Raw genomic sequence first — 20,677 nt, forward strand, 5'->3', positions numbered from 1 at the left:
CGTAAGTGGAGTCTCTTTGTTCTTTCTGAGATGTTGCAAAACTCCATTCCATCTCAAAGTTATTTTTAATGTTAAAATTTCTAAGAGTGAGCAACGGTATCCTAAATAGTTCTAGGCCTTGTAGAAATAGATTGTAAGACACATCTGTGACACAGCTATATTCAGTATGATGTAGGGTCTGTTACAATGGGATGAAGTGAATTTAGATTATTTCAAGACTAAACCTACAATTGTGAACTCATTAGTACCATGAACCGAACAAAAACCTATTAAATACAGAACAAGACGATTTTCATGAAAAAACAAATACGAACAAATCAGTATTTTCAATTGTTTGAAATACAGGTTAACCTTCAATTACTGTTTTATGGCCGGGTGCGGTGGCTCATGCCACACCTGTAACCCCAGCACTTTGGGAGGCTGAGGCGGGCAGATCACGAGGTCAGGAGATCGAGACCATCCTGGCTAACACGGTGAAACCCCGTCCCTACTAAAAATACAAAAAAAAAATTAGCTGGGCGCCGTGGTGGGTGCCTATAGTCCCAGCTACTTGAGAGGCTGAGGCAGGAGAATGGCGTGAACCCGGGAGGCAGAGCTTGCAGTGAGCCGAGATAGCGCCACTGCACTCTGGCCTGGGCGAAAGAGCGAGATTCCGTCTCAAAAAAGAAAAGAAAGGAAAAGAACTGTTTTTTTCATTTTTATAGTCTCAATGTCCAGAATGCATGATATATGATAAAAACAAAGTAAAATTGTAGAACTAAATATTTACATAATTCATCTGTAAAATGAAAATCTGTTTAAAACTGTCATATTTCACAGTTAGAAACGAAGAAAAACCTTAAATCAACAAATTAACTTTACATCTTACAGAACTAGGAAATGAAGAACAAATTAGACTCAAACTTACAAAAACAAAAAAGGAAATAAAGCTAAAATAAACAAAATAGAGAAAAATAGAAAATTTTTGCAATAGAAAAAAAAATCAACAAAATTAGGAGTAGCTGTTTTATTGAAATGATCAACAAAATTGGCAAATTCTTAGACTAACAAATGAAGAGAATAGACACAAACAGCAAAAACTGGAAATTAGAAAGGCAATACAACAACTGCTGCCACAGAAATAAATAGGACTGTAAAAGACTAATATGAACAACTATGCCCCAACAAATTTGATAACCTTTGAGAACGGACAGACACATCAAACCCACCAAGACTGAGTCAAAAATACATACAACTTCTGAATGGACTTATAACTATTAGAGATTGAATTAGTAACTGTCCAACAACACCAGGGATTCACTGAAAACTCTACCAAACATTTAAAAACTAACAACCCTTCTCAAACTCTTTGAAAAAACTAGAGGACAGAACACTTTCAAAATCATTTTATGAGGTAAGCACCAGACAAATTTACAAGAAAAAAGAATCCCTAATAAATACTGATGCAAAAAAATCAACAAAATACCAAGAAACAGAATTCAACAATGCATGAAAAAGATTATATTTCATAAATCCTCAATTGGAATTTATTCATAAAATCCAAGGATGGTTCAACATACAAAAAAATCACTTTAATACACTGCATTCTTAGGACAAAAACCAATAATCTCAACTGACTCAGAAGAAGCATTTGACAAAAATCAACATCCTTTTAGGATTTAAAAAAAGGCCAGACATGGTGGCTCACGCCTGTAATCCCAGCACTTTAGGAGGGCAAGGTGGGTGGATTACCTGAGGTCAGGAGTGTGAGACCAGCCTGGCTAACACAGTGAAACCCTGTCTCTACTAAAAATACAAAAACTAGCCAGGCATGGTGGTGGGCGCCTGTAATTTCAGCTACTCGGGAGGCTGAGGCAGGACAATCACTTGAACCTGGGAGGTGGAGCTGGCAGTGAGCTGAGATAGTGTCATTGCACTCCAGCCTGGATGACAAGAGCAAGATTCTGTCTCAAAAAAACAAAAACAAAAACACTCAATTCGCTAGAAAGATATGGAAATTACTTCAACATAATGAAGGCCATATATAGAAAGACCACAGCTAACGTTATTAAATGATGAAAAACTGAAAGTTTTCCCTCTAAGATCACAAGTGGAACAAGAATGCACACATTCACCACTTCTATTCAACATACTATTAGACATCCTGCCAGAGTCAGCAACTGGGCAAGAAAAAGAAATGAAAGGTATTAAATGAGAAAAGTAAGAAGTAAAATTACTTCTGTTAGCAAATGACATGATCTTATATGTTGAAAACTCTAGCCTACCAAAAAGAAAAAAAACCGTCAGAATAAAGGAATTCAGTAAAGTTACAGGATATAAAAACCAACATTAAGAGTTGCATTTCTAAATACTAAAAATGAAGAATCCAAAAAGGAAATTAATTTTTTAAAACCATTTCAAATGAAATCAAAGAGTAAAAAATACTTAGGGAATATTGTCACCAAGCAAATGAAAGACACGTACATCGAAAATTAAACAACACAGGCCGGGCGCGGTGGCTCACGCCTGTAATCCCAGCAGTTTGGGAGGCCAAGGTGGGCAGATCACGAGGTCAAGAGATCGAGACCATCCTGGCCAACATGGTGAAACCCTGTCTCTACTAAAAATACAAAATAAATTAGCCGGGCTTGGTGGCGTGTGCCTGTAATCCCAGCTACTCGGGAGGCTGAGGCAGGAGTATCACCTGAATCCAGGAGGCAGAGGTGCAGTGAGCCAAGATCGTGCCACTCCACTCCAGCCTGGTGACAGAGTGAGACTCTGTCTCAAAAAAAAAAAAAAAAAAGAAAAGAAAATTATACAACAATGCTGAAAGAAATTGAAGACAATACGAATAAATGGAAAGACATCCAAGTTTATGAATTGGAAGATTTAGTATTGTTAAGATGGCAATACTACCCAAACAATCTGCAAATTCAAAGCAATCCCTATCAAAATCCCAATGGCATTTTCTACAGAAATAGAAAAAAAAAATCTTAAAATTAATACAGAATCTTGAAGGACCCTGAATAGCCATAACAATCTGGACAAAAAACAAAGCTAGAGGCCTCACATTCCCTGATTTCTAAAGATATTGCAAAGCTACAGTAATCAAAACACTATGGTGTCGGCATAAAGACAGATATACAGACCAACTGAGCAGAAGAGAGAACACAGAAATAGGGAAAAGAGCTTCTTCAACAAACTGTATTGGGAAATCTGGAATCTAACATGCAAAAGAATGAAGTTAGAGCCTTATCTCACACCATATACAAAAATGAGCTCTAGCTGGATTACAGACCTAAACTTAAAACATCAATTATAAAACTACTACAAGAAAACACGGAGAAAAAGCTTCAGGACATTGGACTTGGCAATGATTTCTTGAATAGATCACCAAAAGCACAAGCAACCAAAGCAAAACCAGACAAACTGGGGATACATAAACTCAAAAATTTCTGCAAAGCAAACAGTAAACAGAGTAAAATGGCAACCTACAAAACAGGAGAAAATATTTCCATACCATGTGTCTGTTATTTGGTTAATATCCAGAATATATAAATAACTCCTACAATTCAACAACAAAAAATCTAGTTAAAAAGTGGACAAAGGACTTGAACAGTCATTTTCCCAAAGAATATATACAAATGGCCAATAAGCCCATGAAGAGATTCTCACCATCACTGATCAGTAGGGAAATGTCAATCAAAACTGCAGTGATACATCATCTGAAACCATTAGGATGGCCACCATCAAAAAAACAGAAAATAAGTGTTGGTGAAGATATGGAGAAACTGGAACCCTTATGCACCACTGGTGAAAATGTAAAATGGTGCCAGGCACTATGGAAAACAACATGAAGGTCCCTCAAAAAATCTGAAATAGAATTACCTCCAGTTCCACATATAAAGAGCTTGGAAGTCACCACTCCATCCTAACAACAAGTAAAAAATGACAAACTTTAAACAAATCTGAGATAGGATAAGTGAGGTCACAGGGCAAATGACTGCCTGTAAGTGAGAGCAAAGGACAGGTGAACACACAGCATCACCATTTATCTGAGATGAAAAACACAGGCAGAAACCTCCACGGGGTAGGAAATCCTGAAGCGTAATGGACAAATTGATGAAGGCTCAGTGTGGACAACTCTGAAAACTAAAATCTCCAGAGTTACCCAATTATAGGGGGAGCCCTACAATTTTCTAAAGTTTTACATCCAGGCAATTGACCAGCTTCTCACAGTAAATATAGGAGAAAAATCCTCAACCCTCAGCAGGGGAGGCAAAGAGAAATGATTTTCAAGTACACCAGACTATTCTGGTCTTAACAAGGTTTGTCCTCAGGAGAAACTAGTTAACCAGAGCCTAACCTGCTGGGGTTGTAGCAAAGCCAAAATGATGTGGGGGAAGAGAAATAACCCAACTCCAGGCCACTATAGCTATCTTGTTCTAACTAACGGAATGAGGGAGGGGTGGGACTGAGAAACACTTGTGAAGTTCACAGTCCAGAGGCATAAGCTCACTAAAAGACTGACCTAATCATAAGCATACAGAACTCTTCTCCTCTCCCTACACCTTACAACCACATTACTAAAGGCTCATTTACAACAGTTCCTTTTACCTAGTACATCATGTCCAAGCTATCAAGAAAAAAATTACAGGGCATAATAAAAGGTAAAAAGCACCAGGACCAGATACAGCAGGGATTTGGAATTATCAAACTTGGAATCTAAAACAACTATGGTTAATATGCTAAGAGCCCTAACGAACTGAGTAAACATGTTAAAAAAGAAAAAGGAGAGATGAAAATCCTAAGAAAGAACCAAAAGGAAGTGCTAGAGATAAAACAAAACAAAAACAAAAAACAGAACACTGTAAGAGAAATGAAGAATGCCTTTGATGGGCTTATTAGTAGGCTGGGCATGGATGAAGAATCTCTGAGCTTGAAAATATGCCAAAAAACTATATCTGGGCATAAAACGTTGTAATTACAGAAATTCAAGGATAAGAAAAAAATCCGAAGTAAGCCAGAGGGAAACAATCACCGTACCCGTAGAGGAAAAAAAAGAAAAAATACATGTGACTTCCTACGAGAAAAAGAGTGGAGTGAAATATTCATAGTGTTGACAGAAAAAAACCCATAAACCTAGCACTCTACCTTGTGAGATTATTATTCAAAAGTTAAAAAGAAACACTTTCTCAGACAAAAATTAAGGAAATTTGTTGTCAGTACACCTGCCTTGCAAGAAATGTTGGGAAGTTCAGAAACTGAAATCTACATATATAGAGCATCAAAAGAAGGAAACACTGAAAGTAAAATAAAACCTTTTATTTTTCTTATACTTAATTGATCTAACAAATAAGAATTTGTTCAAAATAATGTCAACAACTGTGCTTATGCATACAGATGCTCCTAAACTTACTTATTGGGTTGTGGCCCAATAATACCATCATAAATTGAAAATATCATGAAAACACAACTTATCCAAATTTGTGGGATACAGTGAAAGCAGCATTTAGAAAGAAACATACAACACTGATGCATTTATTAGAAAAGAATTATCTAGGCCGGGCGCTGTGGCTCACGCCTGTAATCCCAGCACTTTGGAAGGCTGAGGCGGGTGGATCACAAGGTCAGGAGATCGAGACCATCCTGGCTCACACAGTGAAACCCCGTCTCCATTAAAAATACAAAAAAATTAGCCACATCTGGTGGCGGGCACCTGTAGTCCTGGCTACTTGGGAGGCTGAGGCAGGAGAATGGCGTGAACCCGGGAGGTGGAGCTTGCAGTGAGCCGAGATCGTGCCACTGCACTCCAGCCTGGGCAACAAAGCAAGACTCCATCTCAAAAAAAAAAATAAGAAAAGAAAAGAATGATCTAAAAATCAATTATCTGAGCTACCACCTTATGAAACTAGAAAAAGCAAATTAAATCCAAATAGAAGTAATAAAAATTAGAGCAGAAATCAATGAAATTGAAAGCAAGATATCAATAGAGAAAAATCAAAGAAATCAAAAACTAGTTCTCTGAAAAGATCAATAAAATCAATAAGCCTCTAGCCAGGCTAAGAAAAAGAGACAAAGGACAAAATAACTAATATCAGAATGAAAAGAGTGGACATCGTTACAGATCTCATGGACATTAAAAGGATAATCAAGGGATATTATGAACAACTTTATGGCCACAAATTTGGTAACCTAGATGAAATGAATCAATTCCTTAAAAGACACAATCTGTTAGAACTCTAAGAAGAAATAATCTTGATTAAAAAGCATATATTAAAGAAATTAAATCCGTAATTAATAATGTTCTAAAAGAGAAGGCATCAGGCCCAGATGGATTCTCTGATGAATTCTACTAAACATTTAAGGAAGAAACCACACCAGTTCTCTACAATCTCTTTCAGAAGACAGAAGCAAAGGAGATGCTCCTATCTCACTGTATGAAGTCAGCATTACTCTAATACCCAAACCAGACAAAGACATTATCTGAAAAGAAAACTACAGACCAATATTTGTCATGAACAAAGATGCAAAAATCGTAAACAAAGTATTAGCAAACTAAAAACAACAATGTATAAAAAGAAGTATACACCAGCACAAAGTAGGATTTATCCCAGGTATGCAAGACTGGTTCAATATTGGAAAATCAATTAATGCAATTCACCATATCAACATATCAACAGACTAAAGAAGAAAAATCACATGACCATACCATAGATGGAGAGAAGTATATGACAAAATTTAACACTCACTCATGATAGAAACTAGTAAACTAGGAATAGAGGGAACACCTTCAACTTGATAAAGAACATTTACAAAAAACAGCTAACATCATCCTTAATGATGAGAAACTAGAAACTTTCTTACTAAGATCAGGAACAAGACAAGAATATCCCCCACCTCACCACTCCATACTGGAAGTCCTAGCTAAGACAAGAGAAGGAAATAAAGGGTATACTAACTGGGAACAAAAAAAATAAAACTGCCTTTGTTTGCAGATGAAATGACTGCATGTGTAAAATAGATACAGGAATTTGAAAAAAAGAAAAAGAAAAACAAAAACCTCCTAGAACTAATAAGTGATTATAGCAAAGCTGCAGGATACATGGCTCATATAAAAAAGTTAATAGCTTTCCTGTAAGCCAGCAACGCATAAGTTGAATTTGAAATTAAAAACACAATACCATTTTACATTAGCATGTCCCAAAATGAAATATTTAAGTACAGGTCTAACAAAATTAGTACAAGATCTATGAGAAAAAATTTTTTTAGAACTCTGATGAAAGTTATCAAATAACTAAATAATGAAGAGCTATTCCATGACCCATAAGAGACAACTCAATATTGACAGAAAAAGTCAGATGGACACTACTCACTTTGAGATTTACCGTAAAGCTACAGTACTCAAGATGGTGTGGTATTGACAAAAGAACTGACAAAACAGATCAGTGAAACAGAATAGAGAGCCCAGAAATGGACCCACATAGTCAAAGGAGCAATGGCAGTATTTGACAAAGAGGCAAAGGCAATACAGTGAAGAAAATAGTCTTTTTCAATAAACAGTGGTAATAACTGAACATCCACATGCAAAAAAAAAAAAAAAAAAAAGAGTCTAGACACAGGTCTTACACCCTTCACAAAAATAAACTCAAAATAAACCAGAGAATTAAAAGTAAAACTCAAAACTATAAAACTCCTAGAGGATAACACAGGAAAAAATCTAGATCTTGGGTTTGGTGATGACTTTTTAGATACGGCACCAAAGGTACCAACCATGAAGAAAAGAACTGATAAGCCAGACTTCATTAAAACTGCCTACTTGTTTCTTAAAAATTGTTGTGTCTTTTGCAAAAGACAATGTCAAGAGTATGAAAAGACAAGCCACAGATAGGGAGGAAATATTTGCGTAAGACACATCTGATAAAGAACTATTAACTAAAATGTGTAAGGAGGCTGGGCGTCACGGCTCACATCCCAGCACTTTGGGAGGCCAAAGTGGGTGGATCACCTGAGGTCAGGAGGTCCAGACCAGCCTGGCTAACATAGTGAAACCCCATCTCTACTAAAAATACAAAAATTAGCCAGGTGTGGTGGCGCACTTGTATAATCCCAGCTACTTGGGAGGCTGACGCAGGAGAATCACTTGAACCCAGGTGGCAGAGGTTGCAGGGAGCCGAGACTGCGCCACTGCACTGCAGCCTGGGTGACAGAGCGAGGCTCTGTCTCGATAGATAAGATAGATAGATAGATGGATAGATAGATAGATAGATAGATAGATAGATAGATAGATAGATAGACAGACAGACAGACAGACAGACAGATAGATAGACAGACAGACAGACGGACAGACAGACAGACAGACAGATTAGATAGACAGACAGACAGTGTAAGGAACTCTTAAAATTCCACAAGAAAACAAACAACCCAATTAAAAAATGGGCCAACAACCTTAACAGACACCTCACCAAAGATATACAGATGGCAATTCAGCATATGAAAAGATGTCCCACACATCATACGGCATCAGAGAAACACAAATTAAAATTGTAAGATACCTCTACACACCTATCAGAGTGGCCAAAATTCAGAACACTGATAACACCAAATACTGGTGAAGATGTAGAGCAATAGAAACACTCACTCATTGCTGGTGAAAAATGTAAAAGGATAGAGTCACATTAGAAGACAGTTTGGATGTTTCCTACAAAACTAAACACTTTTACCATAAGATCCAGCAGTTGCACTCCCTGGTATTTACACAAAGTCGCCGAAAACCTAAGTCCACACAAAAACCTGCACACAGATATCTACAGCAGTTTTATTCATAATTAGCAAAATGTGGAAGCAACCACAATGTCCTTCATTAGGTAAGTATTCATTCACAAACTGTGATATGTCCAGAAAATGGAAAAAGAGAGGTACTAACAACCTATGAAAAGACATGGAAGAAACTTTAATGCATATTAGTAAGTAAAAATAGTCAAGCTGAAAAGGCTATATACTGTATGATTACCAGTATATAATATGCTGGAAAAGGCAAAGCTACAGACACAGTAAAAGGATCGGTGATTGCCAAGGAGTGGGAGGGAAGGAAAGATAAACAGGCAGAACACAGAGGATTTGGGGGCAGTGAAAAAATTCTGTATGATACTGTAATGGTAGATACACGTCACTGTACTTTGTTCAAAGCCACAGAACGTACAGCACTAAGAATGATCCCTAATATAAACTACGGACTTTGGGTAATTATGATGTATCAATATAGGTTCATCGGAAAGTCATGTACCACTCTGGTGGGAGATGCACACTGGCTATGAGAGAATCTATGCATGTGTGTGGAAGGAGGTACAGGGGAAATCTCTGTACCTTCCTCTCAATTCTGTGAACCTAGAACTCCCATAAAAAAAAAAAAATCTAAAAAAAAAAAATAGAATACATATGATCCAGTAATCCTACACCTGGGTATACTTCCAAATGTATTAAAAACAGGTTCTCAAAAAAATATTTGTACACCCATGTTTATTTCAACATTACAATATTCAAGAAGTGGAAGGAACCTAAACATCCATCAACAAATGGTTAAAGAAAATGTGGTATACATATATAACAAAACGTTATTCAGCCTAAAAGAAAAGAAAGAAATCCTGTAATATGCTACAACACAAATGAACCTTGAGGACATTATGCTATGTGAAATAGGCCAGTCAACAAAAGACAAATAATGATTTCACTGACATGAACTAGCCAAAACAGTCAAATTTTAGAGGCAAAAAGTAGAATGGCATTTGCCAAGGAATAGGAAGAAGGGGGAAAAGAAGAGTTGTTCAATGAATGTAGAGTTTCTGTTTTACAAGATGAAAAAGTTCTAGAGATCTGCTGCACAACAATGTGCACAGTTACCAGAATTGTACTATACACTTCAAATCATTAATATCGTAAAATTTGTTGTTTTTGACAATTTTTAAAACTCTACCCCATTTTTTTCTTTACCTCTTATATAAACTGATAAAAACCTGTTTTATCCTAATCAATTATTATATGACTACTGCTCCCCAGAGAAAAAAGTACATGTGAAATAATACTACTTATCCATCTTCCGGGTCTGAGCAGTACATGTCAGGAACAAGAGGGAATTGTAGCTGGAAGATAGTAGAAGAGCCATAGGACAAGTCTCTAAGAGAAGGAAGAAAAGGCGCAATGAAAGAAAACAAGTTTAAGATAGTAGAAAGGCATTCAAAGACTGTAACCTGAGATAAGGTGTTTTCACTAAAGGCTTTGGGGTAAAACAGTTTGAGTTGGCACGCCTGTGGACATGGGAAGCAGCAGTGATGCAGAAGTGAACATTACTGTAGATAAAACAGATGGGAATTCTGAGTTGCTAGGGACTGGGGGTTAATTATATAAATAAAGATGGCAGCAGATTTGCGAAAGAGTGAAGAATAATAAGTTCAGGTATCAGTCTTCAAAAACCGAGAAGAAACTGATAGCTCACTAAAGGCAGATAGAGGAAGACAAAACCAGAAGGCATAAGCTTCAAAGGAGCAGGGATTTTTATGCTGAGAGAGTATCAGGAATAGTTCAAAGCATCAGTGGAGAACACGAATAACATTCTGTGTGGGAAAAGAACACGTCCAGAGCTTACTGTACCTATAACCTAGCCTCTGTAACTGGAAATGAAGACTCTGCTCTAAACAGGTCATCACTTTTCACTACTTATTTTACTTGGCCTTCCGAGGAAATATAGACCTTTTGGGAATTATTGACTTTTGGGTCTAGGACACTATTTCTTGGCTTCCTCCCTTTTCTCTGGCTGTTTTTCAGAGACTTCCCTTCCAAATCTAGAGACATTTGTATTCTCCAGGGATCAGCTATTAGATACTTTCCCTTTTAAATTTCCCTTTGGACAGTTTCATCTTTCAAGGACTAAGCAATAACTAAATGACTTCCAAATGTCTACTTCAGTATAAATTCTGCTTGTCAGGCTACATAAAATGGGCTCTTCAAGGAATTACAATGTTTAAAGAAAGAGAAAGCCACATGATTTCAGTATCACAGAGATGACTACAGAGGAATAGCAATAAAAAGAGAGGCAACTTAGGAGAGGTGAATCACAAAAGATGACTAGGAGCTGATGACACTATGGGTGGGAAGAATGTTTCAGATAGAGGAAAATGAGTAAACGCACAGGGGCCTGAAAACATGATATTATAAGACAATTCCAAGCACTTCAAGAGCCTAAAGTTCAAGAAAAGTTTCAAAAATATGACAATGGAGAGGCAGGGAGAAGCCAGATCATGGAAGACCTCAATAGCCATGATAAGTAATTCTTTTTTTTAGCCAAAAGAGGAGTAATCTAATAAAAGCTAAAGACCTTCTCCTCATAAAAATACATGCACACTTCAGGAGTGCAAATGCACTGTTCCGGAAGATTCGTAACCCACTACATTCATAAACCATTAGATAAGAACTAAAACATGAGGAGTCACTGAAGGGTTTTAAGCAGGTAAGTGACTGGTAAAATTTGCCTTTTCAATAACTGAAACCAAAGTGGGCAAAACTGGAGGCAGGCAATCCAGTTAGGTAATGACTACTGTAATAGTCCAGACAAAGAATGTAGTAGTAGCAAGAAAAAAAAAGATGAAATTGACCCAGGAAATATTTAAAATAAGTAGTTTGTAAGAGGTAAATAAGCTGGAAGAGCCAGAGATAATGGGTAGGGTTTCTGGTATGGGCAACAAGATATGCTACAAGCTGAGATGTTAATAAAAACAAGCGTTCATCAGCATTTAGTAAGTGATTTATTTATATTATGTCACTGAATACTCAATTATGTTAAGAGGCAGACAGTAGTTACAAAACAAAGAACTTGGTGAATCAAAAAGTTCTGCTAATTTGGGGAAATAGCATCCCTTTTATTTTCGTTAATCTCTTTTGGCTTTGATCCTCCTTTATAGCTGACAAGAAGTTCTATGTACTAAAGGTAAACTATTCTCATTAATGTTTCCAAAAATCTCTTGGAATAATTAAGATATAAAGAAATTCAAAATTCACATGATTATAAAAATCTTTCCTTAGCTAATGTCATAACATAGCCATGTTTTGCTCATTCTACTTTGAGAAGATTCAGCCAGAAGCAGTTCATCCATTCAACTACCCCTAATGTGAACTAGAAGTATGTTTCCTTACATTTGAAACAGAAGATATAGGTTTATATGATGCTTCAGGTGGTAAAAAAGCAGGGCAGACTATGACTCGTGTCACTTCCACACCTGATGCCTTTCATGGGCTCCTGTGTCTGTCAGAAGAAAGCAAAGGGCCTTAGCGTGGTCCTGGCTTTCTACATCCAAATGCATTTTTTCACACCTTCTCCCATCAGCTAACTCTACCTTACGGCAATACGGAACTTTTTACTACTCAGTGGACTTGTTCTGCTGTCTTCTCTGATTCCAGGTGTTATTCTTCCTGCCTAGAACACTATGATTCTTAGTTATTCCCAAGCATCCTCAAGGTTTCAGCTTATATATCACTTTTAAGATAATTAGGTATTCTTCCTCTGTAGTCTTACAGCAACCAGTACCTATTCTCACTATTATATGTTATTATAACTGCCTATCAACTAAATGGGAAGCTGAGGCATATGACCTAATAACTTATTTACTGTTGTATCCTCAGAACCTAGCAAATTACAGAGTCTCAATAGAGATTTTTCAATTTCTCTTCTGATACTGTCTAGATAACAGTGTCAATTAAACCTACCTTTCTCTAATTATCTGACCTTGAAGGGAAATAGATGTCAGAATACCTCCTGGTTTCGAGTATATTGGAAGCATACAAAAGGACCTTCTCAATCTGGAGACAAAGAATATGATATGAGAACCTATAGGAGAACCACTTATTTGATTAAAGAGATTTCTTTTACTTCAGAAAATATTTCAAGATGTTACTTGACCCATAAATGCTTATAGATGTGTAAGCACACTGAAGTTAGAAGTCATATAGGAAATAAAAGCATCCAAGCTATATTTCTATGGTCTACTCTGATTAAAAGGCTCAGCTCTCCTAACAAATTCAAGATAATGCATGTGGATTATGGAGCACAGTGACTTGCTACATGGTAAATGCTCAAAAAGATGATAGGTGTTATTACCCACATCCTACAGGCTGTGTACATACTTACCAGTTTATATATATACATAAACTGATCCTAAAAAATTCTCCTACATTTCTGCAAGATAATCAGAAAGGCAGAAACAAACATTTTGCATAAATTTACTAGCTTCATTCTTTCATGTAGGAAGTAGTTACTGACTACCTACTGTATGCCAGGCACTGTCATTAGGCTTCCATTCTAGTGGTATAGAAGCAAAACAACAAAGAAATCAATATGCAAGAAGTCAAATGACATTAAATCCCATGAAGAAAAATGCAGCAAGGTAAGGGGAATGCAGAAGAACATGATCACTCTTTGATGCAGCTGGTCAGGAAAAGCATCATTTGAGCAGAGAGCTCTCTCTGAATCAAATGAGGAAGGAAGCCACATGGATTATCACAGAGAAGGGTCACAGGGTCACAGACAATAGTTACAAGCCTTAAGATGACAAAGATACAGCCACTTTAGACAGAGATGAGCAAGTGAGGTAGAGAAATCACAGAAGTGAAAGGAAGCCAGTTCATACAGGGCCATGTAAATCTCCAGATTTTACTTTTAAGATGGGAAGCCTCTGAAAAGTTCTGAGCATAATAAATAACATGGTTTAACTCAGATTTTAAAAAGATCATTCTGGCTGCTACTAGAGAATATACTGTAAAGCGCAAGACTCCTGGGAAACAATTTCTTTCTTTTGCCAAAAGATGATGCCTTTAAACAGGGTAAACAGAAGTATAATGGTTAAAAAAAAACCATGAATTATGGGTATTTTGAAGGTGTAGCGAACAAGATTTACCAATAATTTGAGTATGTGACATAGAGAAATTAAAAGATGTTTCCAAGGCTTTTGGCTGCACAGGAGGGAAAAAGAGCTGTTATTGACTGATACGGCAAAATATTATGAGAGACAGGTTTGGGATGATGAAAATCAGGAGCTCCACTTAGGACATGTGAAGTTTGAGAATCAGACTTAACTGTTGGATAAATCAGTCTACAGTTCAGAGGGCAAGAGCTGACGATGGAAATAGGAGAGTTGTCAAAGTGTAGATTAAAAGCTCTAACCTAGAGAGAGAATAAAAACATCCCCAGGACAGAGTCCTGGGGCATTTCTGACATTTACAGTAAACTGAGCATTTATTAAAACTAACTTGCTGGGCCAGGCGCGGTGGCTCACGCCTGTAATCCCAGCACTTTGGGAGGCCGAGGCGGGTGGATCACGAGGTCAGGAGATCAAGACCGTCATGGCTAACACTGTGAAACCCCGTCTCTACTAAAAGTACAAAAATATTTAGCTGGGCGTGGTGGCGGGCGCCTGTAGTCCCAGCTACTCGGGAGGCTGAGGCAGGAGAATGGCGTGAACCCAGGAGGCGGAGCTTGCAGTGAGCCAAGATAGCGCCACTGCAGTCCCGCCTGGGCAAAAGAGCGAGACTCCGTCTCAAAAAAAAAAAAAAAAAAAAAAAAAAAAAAACTAACTTGCTTTACTGAACCATAAATCACTTGCTGTATTTACCCCTGCTCCATTTATAGTTATACATCTGGAAACACAGCCTTAGTGTTAGAGGTAAAGAGTAAATACCAAACATACAAAATCTGATCTGGTCGGGTGTGGTGGCTCACGCCTGTAATCCCAGCACTCTGGAAGGCCGAGGCAGGCAGATCACGAGGTCAGGAGTTCAAGACCAGCCTGGTCAATATGGTGAAACTCCGTCTCTACTAAAAATACAAAATTAGCCAGGCATGGTGGCACATGCCTGTAATCTCAGCTACTCGGGAGGCTGAGGCAGGAGAATCGCTTCAACCTGGGAGGCAGAGGTTGCAGTGAGCCAAATCGCGCCACTGCACTCCAGCCTGGGTGACAGAGCAAGACTCCATCTCAAAAAAAAAAAAAAAAATCTGAAGTTACTGAGAAACTGATATGAAATCATTAAGAAAATTAGGGTGTCTAAATTAATACATACAAAGAGATTCTACAACATGGTATTTATAAATTTAAACAAAATCCATGGCCAGGCACGGTGGCTCATGTCTGTAGTCCCAGCACTTTGTGAGGCCAAGGCAGAAGGATTACTTTGGGGCCAAGAATTCAAGACCAGCCTGGGCAACATAGTGAGACCCTGTCTCTAAAAAAAAAAAAAAAAATACTGTTTTAGCCTGGCATGGTGGCATGTGCCTGTAGTCCCAGCTACTCAGGAGGCTGAGGCATGAGGATCACTTGAGCCCAAGAATTCAAAGTTGTAGTGAGCTCTGATCACACCACTGCACTCCAGCTGTGTCATTTGTGACAGAGCAAGACACTGTCTCAAACAACAAGCAAACAAAACAAAAAACTAAAGTAAATCCAGGTAAAATAAACATACAAATAAATGAAAAGATCTGGGTTATTGCATTAGTTCTGTTTCTAGGCTTAACTACAAAATGGTATCCAGTTGTTAAAAACGTTTGCTTAGGAGTATTAATAATTTTTTTTTTACTATGCTCTTCTACATCCTAGGAAATTGGCAACACTAAGAATTCCTAAAAACAAACAGGAGTGTTAACTGTATATAAATTATTATTTAAGATGCATTCAAGGCGTTACTTAGTTAAAACATCAAATGCATGTCAAAGTACAAACAAAAAAATCATGCTTCAACAAATGTGGGATGTTGCCATTAATGGACAGTTAGTTCTGAGGTAAAACCAAGAATCCTTCATTACCTATTTTGTAAATTAGGACAAACACTATTGAGGTATTAGGTTGGTACAAAAGTAATTGAACAAACCTGGACCTACTCACCTCACTGAAAGTGCTGCCTGGCTATAGTTTCTAGATATAGGAATGTGAGAAATGGTAGCAGCCTTGAAGGTTTAGAGCTATATTCCCATACCAATTATGGCTAGAAACTGAAACAGCTCTATTGAGACATTATGGGAAGTCTAATTTCCTGTTACTCTACTTTAACACAGCCAAGTAAAACAGTAAGAAAGCTTGCTTAATTCAACAAGGACTGAATGCCAGTGTCACCTGGAAACTTGTGACAAATAATCATGCCTCACACATTCATCCTTGGTTTTTACTACCAAATGCAAGCTTCATCTATCCTCTTCCATTCTAAACTTGACTCATCCTCCTAACCTCTTCCAGAAAGATGTCTAGAAACCCAGAGGCTTTCTGAAGACCCATAGGCTATCCCCCATCTTCAACTACTTTACATAATGGCCTCTCAACTTCTTGGCTTTCATGAAAGCCTGGCTCTTCCCCAAAGGCACTGCCTATCATGCAACCCTTTTATGCGACTCCTAAAATCCCTAAGTCCACCATTATTCTTCTAATTCCCTGTATTAAAAATAAAAGACAAAATTCCCTGTATTAAAAACAACAACAAAACAGCTTGTAATTTGAAACTCATGTTATCTAACTGAATGCCTTCTCTTTCCCTCTCTGTTCTGGTCAATCAAACCCACATATTTAAGCCTCCACTTTGCCCCCAGTTACATCATCAGCAAAGTGACTTCAATGTCCCTGTACATGGTTCTATCCCAATACTCTAGGCCCCCAAAATATTTGCCTTTCTAAATTTGAGACATCTTCACCTCCTCATTTCAGCAAATCACTCCCTTGTCTTTGTTAGACATATTAAAACCTCTGACAATGATCATCTCGGCTATCTTTATAAGAGTTTCACTCATACTCATATCTCCTTTCACCTTCACCTGTCAAGACACCAGGTTTGGTGACAAATAAAAATGATACATATTTGGGAGGCTGAAGCAGGAGAATCATTGGAACCCAGGAGGCAGAGGATGCAGTGGCCGAGATCATGCTACTGCACTCCAGCCTGGGTGACAAAGCAAGACTCAGTCTCAAAAAAAAAAAAAAAAAAAAAAAAAAAGCATACATATTTATTGTATTCACATGATGTTCCAAAATATGTATACATTGTGGAATGGCTAGATCAAGCTAATTAATACATGCAATACCTCACATACTTATATTTTATGGTAGAACATTTAAAATCTACTCTTAGTGATTTCCAAGAATACACTGTTATTAACTAGTTTCCATGTTGTACAATAGATACCTTGAACAAATTCCTCTTAACTGAAATTTTGTGTCCTCTGACCAACATCTCTGCAACCCAGTCCACCCACCCCCAGCCCCTGGTAACCACTATTTTACATCTCTGAGTTAAGATTCCACATTTAAGAGAGATATAGTATTTGCCTTTCTGTGGCTGGCTTACTTTCAACAATGCCCTCCAGGTTCATCCCTGCTGTCACAAATGACAGCATTTCCTCCTTTTTATGGCTGAAGTGTATTCCACTGTGTATACATACCACATTGTCTTTATCCATGAACACTTAGGCTGATGCTGTATCATGGGTATTGCAAATAATACTGAAAGGAACATGGGAGTACAGATCTCTTCAGCACACTGATTTCATTCATATATATATATATACACACACACATATATCCAAGTGTGACTGCTGAATCATATGGTGGTTCTATTTTTTAATTTCTGAGCAAACTTCATGCTATTTTCCATAAATGCTGTACTAATTTATTCCTACCATGTGCAAGATACCTCATCTGCAAATCCTCATCATACTTTAACAGCCATTCTAATGGCCATTTGTATGTCTTATTTTGAGAAATGTCTATTCAAGTCCTTTGCCCATTTCTTAACTGAGGTGCTTTCTTACTATTGAGATGTCTGAGTTTCTTATATATTTTGCATATTAACCCCTTACCAGATACATGGTTTGGAAATACTATCTTCCATTCTGTGAGTTTTTTCATTCTGTAGATTTTTTCTTTTTGCCATGCAGAAGCTTTTTAGTTTGATGGGATCTCATGTATCAATTTTTATTTTTTTTTGCCTGTGCTTTGGGGTCATATCCAAAAAAATCACTGTCCAAACCAATGTCATGTACATTTCTTATATACTTTATTCTGGTAGTTCTACAGTTTCAGGTCTTATGTTTAAGACCTTAATCCATTTTAACTTGAATTTGGTATATGATGTGAGATACAGGTCTGATTTCATTCTCCTGCATGTAGATATTCCATTTTCCCAACACCACCTCATATTGAACAGACTTCTCTCTCCACGCTGTGTTCTTTGCACCCTGTCCAAAAGCAATTGACAGTACACAAATTTATTTCTGTGCTCTCCATTCTGTTCTGTGGGTCGATGTGTCCTGTTTTATTGTTTCTTTTGTTTTGTTTTTAAAAGACAGGGTCTCACTCTGTCATCCAGGCTGGAGTGCAGTGATGCAATCACAGTTCACTGCAACCTTAAGCTCCTGAGCTCAAGCTATCCTCCTCCATCAGTCTCTCGGGTAGCTAGGACTACAGATACACAGCACCGTGTGTGGCTTTAAAATTATTTTTTTTTAATTTTAGAGACAGGGTCTCACTATGTTGCCCAGGCTGCTCTCGAACTCCTGGTTTCAAGTAATCCTTCTGCCTCAGTGTCCCAGAGTGCTGGAATACACTTGTGAGCAACTGTGTCTACTTCTATGTGACTATCATGCTGTTATAATTACTGTAGCTTTGAACTATATTTTGAAATCAGATAGTGTGATGTCTCCTGCTTTGTTCTTTTCACTCATGACAGCTTTGGCTATTTAGGATCTTATGTGGTTCCATATAAATTTTAGCACTGTTTTCTAGTTCTGCGAAATTTAACATTGGAATTTTGATAAGGATTGCATTAAAACTGCAGATTCCTTTGGATAATAAAAACATTTTACAATATTAATTCTTCCAATCCATAAACACAAGATAACTTTCCATTTATTTGTATCTTCTTCAATTTCTTTAATCAATGTTACATAGTTTTCAACTCTTTGGTTACAGTTATTTCTAAGTACAATCATCCCTCGGTATCTGCAGGATATTGGTTCCAGGATCTCCCGTAGATACCAAAATCCATGGATGCTCAAGTCTATTATATAAAACGGTATAGTATTTGCATACAACCTACACACATCCTCTTGTATACTTTAAATCATTACTTAGTACCTAATACAACATAAATGCTATGTAAATAGTTGCTATACTGTAGTTTCCTTATTGTATAAGAAAACACTATTTTTATTGTACTTTTTTTTCTCAAATATTTTCATCCAAATGTTGGTTCAATTTGCAAATGCAGAACCACCGATACTGGGAGCCACTGCATGTTTTGTTTTTGGTACCTATTATAAATGGAATTGTCTTCTTCATTCTTCTTTTAGATAATTTGTCATTAATGTACAGAAATTCTACTGATTTTTGTATCTTGATTTTGTATCTCACAACTTTACTGAATTTGTTTATCAGCTCTAACAGTTCTCTGGTGGACTCTAATTTAGGGTTTTCTATATACAAGATCATGTCATCTTCAAACAGGGACAACAATGGCTTCCTTTCCTACTGGGATGCCTTTTCTTTCTCTTGCCTAATTGCTCTTGCAAGGACTTCCAGTACTGTGCTGAATAGAAATGGCAAGAGTGGGCATTCTCGTTTTCTTCCTAATCTCAAAAGAAAAGCTTTCAACTTTTCAACATTCAGTATAATGCTAGCAGTGGGTTTGTCAATATGGCCTTTATTTTATAGAGGTACATTCCTTCTATACTTAATTTGTGAGAGTTTTTAGTACAAGAGAATGCTGAATTCTGTCAAATGCTTTTTCTCAATTATCTCAATTATCTATTGAAATGATCATATGGTTTTGGCCTTTGTTCTCCTAATGTGGTATCACATTTTATGGATTCAGGTCTGTGGGATAATCCTTGTACCCTTGAGGTAAACCCATATGATCACAGTAAATGATCCTTTTAATACACTGTTGAATTTAGGTATTATTTTCTTCAGAATTTCTGCATCTAAATTAAGAATACGGGTCTGTAATTTTCTTTTCCTGGAGAGTTCTTGTCTGGCTTTGGTATCTAGGTAATGCTCATCGCCCAAAATGAATTTGAAAGTATCCCCTCTTCTTAAATTTCTCATAAAATTATGAGAACAATTTGTACTAGTTCTTTAAATGTCTGCTAGAATTCAGCAGTAAAGTCACCAAGTCTTGGGCTTCCTTTGGTGGGAGATATTTTTATAACTGATACAATCCTTGTCACTGGACTGTTCACATTTTTAATTTCATGATTAAGCTTGGGCGAGTTGCATGTGTCTAGGAGTTTATCCATTTCTTCTATGGTAATCAATTTGTTGGCATATAATTGTTCAGTTTCTTATGATCCTTTTATTTCTTGTACCTCTCTGGTATCAGCTGCAATGTCCTCTTTCATTTCTGATTTAACCTGAGTCATCTCTTTTTTTCTTAGTCTAGCTAAAGACTTGTTGCTTTTATCATCAAAAAACACCACAACTCCTAATTTTTTTTATCTTGAGTCATCTCTTTTTCCTTAGTCTAGCCAAATAACCTGTCTTTTGAGTTCAGATTCTTTTGCCCGCTTGCTCAATTCTGCTTTTAATGCTCTTTTGCATTTTTCATTCCATTTATTGCATTTTCAGCTTCAGAATTTGTTAAAAAATAATTTCAATCTTGAAATTTCTTATTTTGATTG

The 20,677-nt window shown here is 37.1% G+C and overlaps 2 protein-coding genes across 20 annotated transcripts in view; one reads left to right on the forward strand and one right to left on the reverse strand.

Moving 5' to 3' along the window:
* Positions 1-20,677, forward strand: part of LOC100591039 — a 241,888-nt gene that overhangs the window by 203,538 nt on the left and 17,673 nt on the right. The window lies entirely within an intron of this gene.
* The window catches only part of UBE3A (ubiquitin protein ligase E3A), a 102,344-nt gene that overhangs the window by 44,192 nt on the left and 37,475 nt on the right, over positions 1-20,677 (reverse strand). The gene's annotated exons all lie outside the window — the stretch shown is intronic.

The sequence above is a fragment of the Nomascus leucogenys genome, chromosome 6, assembly GCF_006542625.1.
Source record: "Nomascus leucogenys isolate Asia chromosome 6, Asia_NLE_v1, whole genome shotgun sequence".
In the NCBI taxonomy this organism is placed as follows: domain Eukaryota; kingdom Metazoa; phylum Chordata; class Mammalia; order Primates; family Hylobatidae; genus Nomascus; species Nomascus leucogenys.